We start from the raw sequence: 10,306 nt of genomic DNA, 5'->3' as shown, positions 1-10,306 counted from the left end.
ACTGCTGTCTACTATACTGTACAGTACTCTCTTACTCTCATTATAATGTGACCAGTGAAAGTACAACTTTATCTCCGCTTTAGGCTTACTATTTGTATCTTAACTTATATATATATATATATATATATATATATATATATATATATATATATAGCCCCTCACATATTTCCATGCTAGCAACCATGACATTTTTGATATGATCAAACTATGTCTCCCGGGGACTCTCTGCTTTGATTTTAAATTGACCTATTTTCATGTGAGATTTGTACAGGTTTGCTAGGCTTTCAAGGGATAATGAACAGTACATGTTAGAGTGGTATGAAAGATATAGGCGAGCTTACATCACTAGTACAGTGATGGAAAACAAAAACAAGCCCCTGGACCTTTATATACTGTTCCCTTTATGTTATAAGGCTGTGAATCTGTCGTTCATTTCCACAATTTCTCAAAAAGAAACATTGCAAGAAGGAAATACATCAAAAAATGTATATATATTTTTTTTACTTCATTGCAACTTTTGAGCCATTTCAGTATAGTTTTACATACACAACTCACTGAAATCTTTACATGTTACTGTAATGTACTGTAATTAATTGGCCATTCATGTGTCTCCAGTTTGACATCCGCATGTTTTGATTTTCTGAATTTAATTCCACCACCGTATGTAAATTGAATATGTCAATGTGCTTTGCATACAATGTTGAGGTTTTGTTATCCGTGTGCCTTTAGGGTGCTATTTTTTACTGTTGATAAGCTCTAATAAATGGTTTGCTGCAGTTTCATTTTCTGAAGTGGGAACCCGTAATCTAGCCTGGTAAACCCTCCCTCCGGAAATCTTCTATTCTATTTGATTCCAGGAGTGAGTCTGGCCTGATAGCCCATTGTGGGGGTTTCTAGTGGAATTACCAGCTAACCGAGCCTATCAGCGTCGTCGCACATCGTTCTGTGATTGACAGCGACAGTTGGCCAATCAGGTGGCGAGTTCGAGTGAGCCCAAAACACGAACGGCAGCCATCTTTTTCTGTCCGCTATAATCTCCGCGATTTTTTGACTTCAAAAAGCTCTCTAACTTCTATTTTGAGGCACGGAATTTACTTATAAGATATCGTTTGGATAGAATTTAGTTGTTTAACTTCATATATGTGGTCAATTAATCATGACAAAGCCTATTTAAAAATAAAAATTTAGAGAACCGGTAGGGGTGGGCAGTGACACCCATGTACCCGAATAAGGCAACCCATTTTGGGCTTGGCTGTCTCAAAAGTCCCGTTGACGTCACATTAGACTGGTGAACTGCTGATTGGCTGAAGGGGAAAAAATATCATTGGCTGAAGGGGTTGTCAGTCAACGGTATTACTTCCGCCCAACTCAGCCTGCAGCCAATATTGCAGAATGGGCGATCAGGCCAGACTCACTCCTGGAATCAAATAGAATAGAAGATTTCCGGAGGGAGGGTTTACCAGGCTACCCGTAATCAGCCCTTGTACAGGAACATGGAATCCATCAACATGTGAAAGAGCACAGTTGATCTATTGCTGCCCAATGGTTGCTTAACCACTTACACCCTACATACTTCGTTGGCCTTCAGGGCTCTATCCATGGACCCCTCATTTTATTCCCCTACAGGCCTACACAAAATCTCAGGGCTGAAAATAGAATATCTACAAGCTCACAGTTTGTTAAATGTGACAACAACTATGGAGAAATAATTGGAGGAAAAGGTTCAAGCGTCATTAGAGAGGACAGATGACCACATGGAGTTGCCATGTTAAAGATAGCTGCATTGTAAATGGAAAATACATGAACACAAGGCAGGAGGGGTGTCTTATGGTATGCGGTATAAACCATCACACAATTACAATCATAAGGTGCTAATACAGATCTGAGGGGCACACGCCCTCTCAATTTGAAAAGACCCTATTCTAGCAGAACACTTTGCTCTTATCCGCATCTGTCACCGCCATCCACGGCAAACAAACGTGTCCGTTATCAATGGCAAGACATCTTTTTTCTTTTCCACTAGATAGGTGACGAGAGATGCTAATCACTTCTTGTCACATCCACTAAACTTCCCCCCTTTAAGAAATGAACGCTGGAAGTAGTTGCTTGTCTGAACACGTGAGACAGTCCTATAAATATTCCTAAAGCCGATTATGGAATAAACATTATACTAAATCGCCATTCTTCTAAGCTGCTGGAGGCATGTCGGACAAATGGAAATCACAGTGAAGCTAAAAGAATATATAGGCAAAGCATGATTTCACGTAAGCGGTAAAAAGTTATGAATACCTGTGTGCATAACTTATCTCATAATTGATAGGGGCTTATGGAAACATCATCCCCATGTATGGGATGTATTTTCACATCTCCGGAGAGGTTTGAGGGCTTGAGGTCTCAGTGGAGGGTGACAGGTATGTGTGGTATTATCTTAACTTCTACATCTTGGTCATACATAATGAGATTACATCAGTAATCTGGTCACTGTCTGGGTTTGAGGAAGGGGATTTACGCATAGTACAATCTTCTCTAATTTTCAGTCATCTTTCTGCCTCTCTTATCCGCTAGCATGAGCTTAATTAGTCTACTTACAGTAGGATGTAACCTATACACAGTAAAAAACTCAGTGTTCATTTATTATGCATTTGTAACTCTGAGTACAAAAAGATCCAAATGAGTCAAAAGAATCTATTGATATTTTCCATATTTATTATTGCAATAGCCCACATATTGAGTCTATAAGAATAAGCTAAATACATTTTTGATCCTGGACGATAGAATAGAAAATGTTCATCCAGATTCTGAAATAAATGGACAATATTGAGTACATGTAATTAAGCCACAAGAAAAAGTTGCTAATCCAACTCTATGCAAATTTTCGGCACTGTCAGTTTTGCTGAAATCCGGAATGTTAAATTAACTCTTAGGCAGGATCAACACTATTCTAATGCCTGAATTGAATAGAAATTCATTAAATAGAAATTCGTATCCAATGGTTCACTGATCTGACCAAAAACTATTTAAACTATCAACTTTTGTTTTCAGTTTTAACTTTTATTTAGAGTTACAGTATTGAGCTGTACATGAGGAATGTTGGGGAAGACGGTGTAATTACCATCTAATTACATGTCTGGCATAAGTGGCATTACTGGAAATGAACGCAGTAGGGGCATGTCATATCAAATGGGACCATCCATTCTTAACCTTAAACTTTGTATGCACTCTACCAGTAAGCCACAGAACTTCCTCCATAATTTTTTTCACATATACAGTATACATTTACAGTACACTTACTTTTTTTAATGGGGCTCTATAATATAATTTGTAATGCTCTGCTTCAGGGTGCACTTTCCTCCAAATATCTTGAGAGTTTTGACCCTGCCTTGGACGTTGATGAGATGCTCATTACAGTTTGTTTTGTCGGAGGTTTAGCTATATTCTTTTGCTCTAATTTGAATTTTATAAAAAAGTTACTGTACAAAGTGCAGCTCAGTAATTTAAAACCAAACCACATCCTCCGGTTAGCCCACTTAATTCTCACAATTCCACTGATCATACAATAATAATAATAATGCTGTTTAGTGCTGCACATTTTGTTTCGGTATGTGCACAAAAAATAAATCAACTGTAAAAAAATAAATCAACTGTGCTACTTAGTGAAATTACCTACAGCAGTCATTTACAATAATCTGCATCTATTCACAATGACACAAAACCTTGTAATGTAGCACACAGTACTACTTAATGAAGATAAAGTAGTTTGTTTTCCCATTCTCATAACACTAAAAGTGCAATTAGGCAGTTTGTTCATAAAGCTTGTAGATTTAATGTATGTGATAATAACACTATACCCCATAGCTCTAGAGTTACCAGTTGTATGTATTGTAAACTTCTGCCTGCCACTTCTCTTCTTCTTTCCTTTTGCAATGAATGTATGCATGTATGCATCTATGTACGTATGTATGCATGCACGTATGTATGTATGTTGTCCTTGTTCCCTCTTTTACATACAGACTACAACACAAGAGCACAGATTACATTTACATTTCATGACTTTAGCTTGAGGATTTTAACCAAATATGAGCCGGTAGGGATTCATTGTCTGGTATTTCAAGGACACTCCAACAACATGTGTGAGGACACCAACCAAATGGACACAGCTCTATACGGTACATTACATTACATAGTACTAAGCTTAACATGGTTGTTGGAATTAAACATGTGAGTGCTAAGGAAAGGTCCCTCTTACCACTAAGCCATGCTGTCACAACAATGTGTCACTATAAAGCATCAAACTTTAACCACCTAAGCCCTACAGGTATATATATACTTCATTGTAGATAGAAAAATAATGTGCAAGCTCACAATTACTTTTTTTAAATTATTATTATTTATTTGTATTATTATTATTATTTTATTTATTTGGGGGAAAACTTTCGCATATTATGACATGCCAAAAATAGGGACACCAAATTGTAAGTGGTTAAGTTGTTAATATGTCTCTTCACAAAATAATGCAACCATGACAATAATTATGCTTAGTAAACACATACATTTGCACAGACACACAAACATACATACATACACGCACACATTCACATAGACATGTGAAACACATTTTCATGAATGCTGCAGTGCACACAGAGACACATACCTGTACAGTCAAGTCCTCCACAAACATATAGTGTATATACAATGTAAATACACCTACAGCAGGCTACACACCTCCCCCTGCCCCCCAAATAACCCATGAACACACACACACACACACACACACACACACACACACACACACACACACACACACACACACACACACACACACACACACACACACACACACACACACACACACACACACACACACACACACACACACACACACACTCTTAAACTATACATACGTACTGTACATACAGTGCACATCCCCCCCTGAGTGTGTCCTTGTCTTTGCCTCAGTCGAACCCTCAAGGTATCAGTACGGCGACCTGTAGGCACACGCTCAAGTCCTGTTCCCCAGATCACGTTTCAACAATGCACCCGCGACTCACAGTACAGGCTTTCTTTTCTTTTCTTTTTTTTGCAAAATCGGCAGCCCTTTTCATTGTTTTTATTCTTTTCATTGCCGCTGTGTGCAACGGTCCCACAAGGCCCTCTTTCTACCCCGTACCCTGAAATCCTATACCTCCAAGAGCAGGTATAGAGGCATTGAAAAGGAGAACACAAGACAAGCGCCAGGCCTGATTCAGGACACAAAAAGCAGGAAACACCGATGGAGAGGGATGAATTAAGTGCACATCCTGAGCGTTAAGCATAAAACTAGACTGACCGGTAAATTTTTATACCTGCAGAGTTGACGTAGTGCTTTTGGATTTTGCCGTGCGGGGGTAGGAGACAGTGTGCATGTGTAGGAGGACGTTTTTTCTTCATAGAGACAGATTATGCTTAATACTTTATACTCGCTTATCGATTTTCAAGATAAAAACAACTTGAAAATCTGTTCTAGTTGGCACTATACTGGCACTATACCCTGCCGTGGTGTATAAAGTATGCTTTAAGTGTAAAGCATACATTGAGGCAGCATATGAGACGAGAGAAGGCACACTGCATGACAGGATTCAAGCTGAGAGTTCAGTGCTGTTTATGGTTCCAGGGACGAGGGTCTTAACACAACAGTATCTCTCTGGACATATACTTTACGCCCACGTGTTTTAACATTCAAATTTAATAAACAAAAGTTTGAACATGCATCCCACCCCAAAAACCAGATTCCTAATCAATATTGACTCACCAACCGTCTATTTACTACTGGAACAGCACTAGGCCCAGGCAAAAAACACCACTAGGCTCAGGAAAAAAACAAAAAAAAGAGCCTTGTGCGCGGACGACTCATGCAAACCTAACCGCATTTCCTGCCTTGTTGCTCACAAAGTGCTGGAGGGTTTATGAAGCCAGATCGACAGCTATCAGGGTCCATGATCCAACATGTCTATGTTGCAACAGTCACCACGCAGTAAATGCACAAGTCCAATAATATACAGTACATCTACTGAAGTTCACATTTGCCATTGCATTTTGATAATAATATTTCTACTTTTTTACATACTGTTTAGCTGATGCTTCTTTTTCCAGATGCCAGAAGCTTTACAACCAGTGGTACACTCTACAATACTGAGAGTGAATTTAACTCAAAGAGTGTACAAATGGTCCATTTGGACCCAGGGTCCATTTGGTTCCATTTGTATAGTCTTCGAGTGGGTTTAACACTCAGCACTTTACTGTGTCAGAGGTATTGTGGAATTATTATTATGATTATTATTATATTATTATGATTATGATGATGATGATGATGATTATTATTATTATTATTAAAATAGATATATCACAGGCACTTAAAATACATCCTTGCTTGTAATAAAATTGCCATCATTTTTATTTGTTTATTTACTTTTAAATGTTTGGCATTTTTGCGTATATTGAAGCATATGAAGATATTCTGAGATATGTTTAGCCTCTCGTTTTTGCACTGTGGGTTAGTTCAAGTGTGAAACTTTCAGCATATTTCTCCCTTCTGACCAGTTAATCTGGTTTACTATACACAGAGGTTTACTGCTATATTGGTACAAATTCCAGCCAAGACTTCAATAAATTATTTTAGGCCCTAACATAACCTTACCCTAGCAGCTGGGGTAATGTTACACTGGAACAACTGGACATTGCTGTAGAGGGCTAAGGTTAAGCAGGGTGTGTGACCTCAAATCTCACCTTTCCCACAACCTCAGGCCAGGACCCTGGTCGGACTGGTTACCCCTTGATTTATCCCTTGACAGAAGTTGTTAAGCTATATTGTTAAGCTAAATCAGGATTCCACTCTCCTATTACTCTCCTTTTGAAGTTACTCGCCGTTTAACCTTACCAGCATGCTTTGACAGCAAACACAAATCCAGAATTCTTCTGAGCAATCACATAAATTATATGGCCAGGGATAGCATGAATGCAAATACATGCTGGCCTTATACTTATTAATGATGACTATAAAGACTAGCAAAAAGTGAATTAGGTTAATGTAGGTTACTGTTTGGGATTTCATGTGATTTTTGTTTCATTTTGAATAATAATTCTCAGAGAAAATGATTGTGGTATACTATGCTAATTCACTTAATTTCAGTCATCTTTGCTTTATATTTCTTTGCTCTGTGTAGTAAGCCTGAGCAATGGTGTGGCATATAGGTTTGTCATTTGTCTGTCATTAAATGTTTCGATGAATTGAGTACAAAGGACCCCAATGGAAACAAGCTTTCTTGGGTTTAAAATCCTCTTAGCAGACCTTGTATTGAACTTTACTTTGCTGTACTTTTTTTGCAAACTGTATTCAATCAATCAATTAATTTCCTATAGTGTGAGGCAGCTTGATGTACAAGTACACCGGCTGGACATGAGGCTAGTATATCGCAGAGACTTACCCCCAGTACAGCCCTTGATGCTGAGAGCCAAGCATGGAGGCATTGGGTACCATTGGTTTAGCCATTGGTAAGACTAGGCTGAGGATTGACCTCCCAGTCTCAGGGCGGACGCAAGGCCACTGATCTGTTTTTTTTTCTCTGCATGCTCTACTGCACTCCATTCTGCTCTGATGTATGGGCAGGGTTAGGTCATTACAATTTACAATTACAATTTACATTTTAGACATTTAGCAGACACCCTTATCCAAATGACAGGGTAAAATGGTCACATAAGTAGAGCGCAAAGAAAAACTATTTAGTGCTTCAAAGAAACATGGACCAACCTAGCGTAACGTCTTAGAGGCGGCCGTATCTTACTGGGTAGAGAGACCGTCTGGTAAACAAAACGTCACTGGTTCGCCTCTCGGCCCGCCCAGTAATATGTGTCGAAATGTCCCAGAGCAAGACACTTAACCCCTAACGGCTTCCCCCCCACCCGACCATCACTCATCATGCCCATCTGGGCAGCCATCAGCTGGATGGAGCTAAAACTGAATTTAATACGGTCTACAAAACGAACAAAAAAGGTATCTGGATAACATTATTAGCACTAAGTGGTCAAGCAACCAGTATACAGTAAGCAGGGACGTGCTGGCCACTGGGAAATTCGGGAAAATTCCAGAACGGCCGCGCCATTTACGGGCCGCCAGACGGCCGGTGGGCCACCCAAAAAAAAAAAAAATATATATATATATATATATATATATATATTTTTTTTTTTATAAAAAAAAAATTTTGCCCCCGTTTTAGGATTATTACGGTAATTTCCGGGTCGCGCGGCCCAATTATTAGTTACATTACTGTTGGGCTGGGACGTTTATCAGCAGTGGCGCAATTTACATAGGGTTGCTGGGTTAAAACGCCGCAACCCCCCCCCCCCCCGCCCCCCCCCGTTGACAAAATAAAACGGTGGGCCGGTTCGGAAAATCCCAGAGCTTAATTTTGGTCCCAGCACGCCCCTGACAGTAAGTCTATTTAAATATCATTGTGTCAGCAATCAACCAACATACATCTGCATAGTATAACTAGCATCTATCAAAATAGGTGACAAGAAGGGATACAAGGAAAGGGGAGTGCTAGGGGTGGAGGTGGAGTCTGAAAAGGTGAGACTTTTCTTCCTCTTTTTCCCCAGACTGCAGCAGAAAATGGGGAGTGATCCTGCAGGCCTCCCCCCACCTAGTGAGTCACACAAGCCTCACTAAATTACCATAATTACCGGGCAGGTCCGTAATAGCTGACCAGTATAACTATTCACCGCCCATCAGTCATTCATGTGTGGGCGGCAGTGGCTCAGTGGCCGCTTGGGAAACGGGAGGTTCCCAGTTCGATCCCGGGCTCCCCCAGAGTTAGTGTCGAAGTGTCCTTCGGCAAGACGCTGAACCCCTAATTGCTCCCGATGAGCAGGTTGGTGCCTTGCATGGTTTCCTCTGCCATCGGTGTATGAATGTGTGGGTGAATGGGTGAATGTAATGCACAATCATTGTAAAGCCAAGGCACTATATAAATGCACCATTTATGTGCGTTTTCTTGGGGCCTGGTTGTATGGTATGTACAGCTTCTGTAGTCTGTCTGTAGTCACAGATTCTAATGAATGTTTGCTGAACTACTGCTTTACTTTGGCCTTATCACCACATTAATTGTTTGCTATTGGTCTATTTTGCATATGAAAAACATCTAATCGGCTGTAAGAGCTTTGTTTAGGATGTGCACATATGTGGCCATTTCTCCTTGCACCCTATATCTTTTGAGGCCCTCTACACTCGTTAAATCAATTGGTTTGTCAGTCAGTCAGTCAGTCAGTCAGTCAGTCAGTCAGTCAGTCAGTCACCTCAAAATGCAAATATTTTCAGTTTTGAGGGGCATTTTGTGCATCCTCTATGGTAAACATTTGCATCGGTCATCAAGCAATTTAACATCATTTCCATGCAGCTCAGGATGTTTGTAAATGAATCAAATAATGACGGAACCACAGACCAGAGAGTAGGTAATGAATCACATGATTCACGTTATACTTTATCTGTGTACTGCAGAGCATCCCATCTTTCATAAAAAAACGAACAAAACTACAACAAAAAACTGGGGGGGAGACATGGACTGGTGAAGACCTCCGCCTCCAGGCCTCACACACCCTTAACTGACTTAAGATCAGACCCCACCAGTGCACTCCGTCCTCCTATTTGTCTTCTTCGATGTCTCATTAGCTCATGGTTCAAGAAGATGAATATGTTGTTTTGTACCACACGTCCATCTGAACAACCACCTCATTGTGTAGAATGAAATGCCAATACTATTTTATGAAGGTCTGTTGGCATGAAAAGTCAACTTTATAATAATGAATTTGTCAGTTCCTAAAGGTTATCTTTGCGCACACCCATCACACAGGCAATCTTTTAAGTTAAACAGCATCGCAGGGCAGGCAGGTGTTAATCTGGTTCTGCGATATGTTACTGACATGACCGATGGCACAGGGGTCAAACTTAAACAGAGGGGACTATCACTTGACCCGACCCACTGGCAATTGTGGTTCTGCAGCTTGTGTGGTATTCTTAAAAAGTAATGAATGATGTGCTGTAAAACATACTACAGTATACAGCGATGCAGATTATTCTGATATATCCTACATTACATTTACATCCATTCCAAGGCATTTGGCATCTAATGCTCTTATCTGGAGTGACTTGCTCTGAGTATGCAGGTATAGAGGTCTTGCTCAATCACTTCCTCAGAACACGTGGTTGCCAGAGGAATTGAACCTGGGAGCCGTTTCTTATGTTTTCACAGTATGGTGACTCTTACAACTATAGACT

The 10,306-nt window shown here is 40.0% G+C and overlaps 1 protein-coding gene across 3 annotated transcripts in view; it reads right to left on the bottom strand.

Annotated features, from left to right (window-relative positions):
• The window catches only part of fat2 (FAT atypical cadherin 2), an 89,285-nt gene that overhangs the window by 78,225 nt on the left and 754 nt on the right, over positions 1–10,306 (bottom strand). The gene's annotated exons all lie outside the window — the stretch shown is intronic.

This window comes from Gymnoscopelus braueri, assembly GCF_963280865.1.
Source record: "Gymnoscopelus braueri genome assembly, chromosome: 20".
NCBI classification, from domain to species: Eukaryota; Metazoa; Chordata; class Actinopteri; order Myctophiformes; family Myctophidae; genus Gymnoscopelus; species Gymnoscopelus braueri.
The sequence above is the reverse complement of the archived record's forward strand: the minus strand, read 5'-3'. Positions and strand labels throughout refer to the sequence as shown.